Below are 3,538 nucleotides of genomic sequence, written 5' to 3'. Positions count from 1 at the left end.
CAGTGGAAGAACAGATGCCTTTTACAGTGTGAACTGAGGAGCAGGACCTTTTTTAGAGTGTGCTTGGAACCACAGCAGTCCGTGGAAAGGCATCTTCCTCCCTAGGACATGCTATGTCTCCCTTTGTCCCTGCGTGTGCTTCATTATTTGATTCTACTTGGCTCAAGAAACAGTTCTGCAGTCGGGGAGACTTTTTTAAAGGAAAAGGCTATGCCTCCTCATCCAGGATGTGATGTGGGAGCTTACAGTGGAGAAGGGAATCATGATAAAATTATTTCACAGATGCAGCAGTGGGTGTAGAATGTGAAGGCATTATGTCATGTGAAATGGAGGAAGGGACGACTAGGTGAGATTGCAGGGCATTTGTTTTTGCAAAATAAGTCTTGGTAGTTACCCAGAATGTGAATAGTGAAGTTTGCATCCTGAGTGAAATAAAATAGTCAGTGGTAAAAGTCAATTCTGGAGGCCCAGTGCAGCTGATGGGTTAGTGTTTTGGACTTCTAAGCAAATCATGGGCAGATGAACACCCAGGAGAGGGTACTGGGTACCTGGCAAGCATAGTGGGCTAATGATGGGGGAGGCACAGAGGTTTGTATCATGTGGTCACGTGCAAATGCAGATGTGTAGTGCTTTTTTAGACCTACATTACAGGGACATTAAAGAGTTTTCCAGCTCTTATAATGACAGGTAAGAAGTAAATTAGGAATTAATACAGAAAGCATCACAAACAGGAAGTCTGTGGGTCTTGGTGGAATTTCTAAGAAACCTTAATTAATATAGCATATATGTGCAAGTAATCAGTCCTAAAAAAGTTATACTTTATTTTTCACATGGTTTCAAATAAGTATTTAGCCATTTGTTTTCTCTTTTGATGAAATGGTTAGCTCAGAACTGTTCCATACCCTTCCATGATGTCCTTGGCACAGATGGTCACACCTTGCTCCCCAGTCAGTCTTCATAGGTATAGTCCGTGTACGTGTCGCTAGGGGACAAGGTGTCATTTATTTGGAGATGTCCATTCAATCTTGGTGCTGTCATTTGGCTGCACAGTGTCAGAGGAACCTGCTAACCTCTCTGTGCCTTAGTTTCTTATCTCATGGAAGAGAGTATTGCTTGACCCAGGGACTACCTCAAGGACTTTCAGTGAGGACAGATGAGATTAGCAAGACTCAAGAACCTTTAGTCCCAAGGTTCTCAGTACTGGCTATATGCTGGAATTAGTTTTTAAAAATGTTGATGTCCACATATTCCCTTTCTTCCTCCCACCCTTGACCAGTGAAATCGGAACCTCAGACATGAAGCAGGCTTCAAGATGCTGGGAAGCGCTGCCTGAGAAAGAACAACAAACATTTTTACCTTGAAAGAGTCAAACCCTGGGGCTTTAATAAATCCCTTCTGGAAGGACAGGGCCTTTAAGAATGACCAGCTGTTGCCTCTGTATTCATGATGCAAGCCAGTGTTGTCTAAGCGGGTTCTCTTTGCTTCTCCTCATAGCGCTGGAAACTCAAACACGCTCTCATTTACTTCAGCAGTTTATGCAGCCTTGACAACAAATGTAAACAGACATGAATTTAAATATCTGCTAAATATCTGTTAAGGTTACTAATTATTGACAGAAAAGACCTCTCCCACAATTAATTCCTGTGGTAATTATAAACTCTTTTACCCAGAATATATGAAGTGCCTCAGTGTCTGTATGATACAATGGAGCAGGTGCTGATGTGATGTCTCACTAGTGCCTCGGGATGATTATCACAGACTTGGAATATCTGGTAGTGCTGGAAATGTATAAATCCACAGATCCCACAAGCAGCGTGAAGCTACATGAACATTTGAGGCTGTCAAGTAGGGGTGGTAGGGGTGGTGCAGCCTCACTGTGGGTATGGTGGGGAGCTCTACCAGAGAAGACAGGGTGCCAGCATGGGTCCCCTGTAGTATGTGGGTATTATAGAGAAAGTTCAGTGATACCTTGTCTCTGATCGTGGACGCTGAATCTGTACCTAAGAGGAAATGACTTCTGAAATAAGGTGACTTTATGAATGTCTAAAATGCCTGGAGCATTAAAGTAAAGTAATGATATTTCAAGTGTTTTCGTGCCCTTTGGTTGTCATCTTACTGTGGGTGTTGGCTGTCCTAGGATGTCATGGGTTATTTGAAACCATTTAACCAGAGGTAGGCAGAGTTTTGTAAAGTTTCAGATAGCAAATATTTAGACTTTATAAGTCATAGAGGCTCTCTGTTGCATTTCTCTAATTTTTCCCCAAAGAATGTAAGAATGTAAAAAATTCTGAGCCCTTAGATCATAAGAAAACAGGTGAGATGTTGGCATCACTTGCTGACACCAGCAGGTTGCACAATGTATAAACCAAATTGTCCTTCAAAAACATGAACTAGGTCAAGCACTGAAACAATTTCAGCTATCACAGTCTAGTCTGTCATCTCTTACACGTGTTGTCTAAATCAGGATGCAAGTTGTGGGGTGAGATCCATGGTTGTGAAGGAGGTTTTGTGTGCTTTAAACATGGGGTGGGGGCCTCTCTGGTGGCACAGGAGTTAAGTCACAGAGCTATCAAGCTATCACCAGCCACTTCGGCATGAGTTCTATTCCTGGCCAGGGAGCTGACCCACATGGCACAGCAGACCTCTCCTGTCTCCCCCACTGCTCCCCTTAGCAGTATACTTTAGTAGATCTGCCTGTTCTGCTGCCCACTCTGTCTCTGGTGAATCCTCTCACACCCCGCACTTCTGGCCTACACCCCAGATCTTGTATAAATAACTGAATTAATTAAAATAAAAAAAATAAACATGGGGTGGAGGTGGAGGGGCTTCTAAAAATGAGGCTGCTTCCATAATTAGCCAGACACCAAGATGTCCTTACTGAGACTTTCAAAGCCACCACAGGGGTTCTTAGTCTCAGAGATGTCCTTGTACAGTTTGTGTAAACTGTAATTAACTTGTAACTTCTTGTGTGATAAGACTGAGTCCTGCGAACTCCTTTCCCTTGTGTGGTTGGCCTACTTTCCATGGCTGGTTTCACTCCTTAAACATATTTTGGGCACAGAGAAATGTCCTTCCATACCAGAAACACTAGCCTTAAGCATCAAGTTTCTGGTGCCTACCAAACTTGTTTGGGACAAGCAGACTTGGACCCTAGGATCCTGAGAGTGGATGGGTTCAAAGGTTTTGCAGTTCTTCTCTTAGAGTCTAGCTCAATTTGCTGTCATTAACTGCTTCTGAAGTTCTCATTGCCCCCGAGGTCCCATAATACTTTAAAGAGGTTTTCCCAAAAGGATCCATAAAGGTAAAGGAAATAAACTCCTGTCCAGTGGAATACTTGGTTGCACAGCTTGAAGATTTATGCAAGCAGAACTTCTTTTCAAAATCCACATGAAAGAACATGAGTGGGAATAGCACATTAAGAACCTTTGAAAACCCTTTCTTTCATAAAAGCAGTGAAATTGTTGGTAAAACTAGAGGTTCCAAAGACTTGCAACAGTCCAGGAGATAATTAAAGAAAATTATTTGCATCTCAGTAATA

The sequence above is a fragment of the Talpa occidentalis genome, unplaced genomic scaffold (genome assembly GCF_014898055.3).
Source record: "Talpa occidentalis isolate TD23 unplaced genomic scaffold, MPIMG_talOcc4v2.1 talOcc4.5, whole genome shotgun sequence".
In the NCBI taxonomy this organism is placed as follows: domain Eukaryota; kingdom Metazoa; phylum Chordata; class Mammalia; order Eulipotyphla; family Talpidae; genus Talpa; species Talpa occidentalis.
This window is presented reverse-complemented; position numbering follows the sequence as displayed.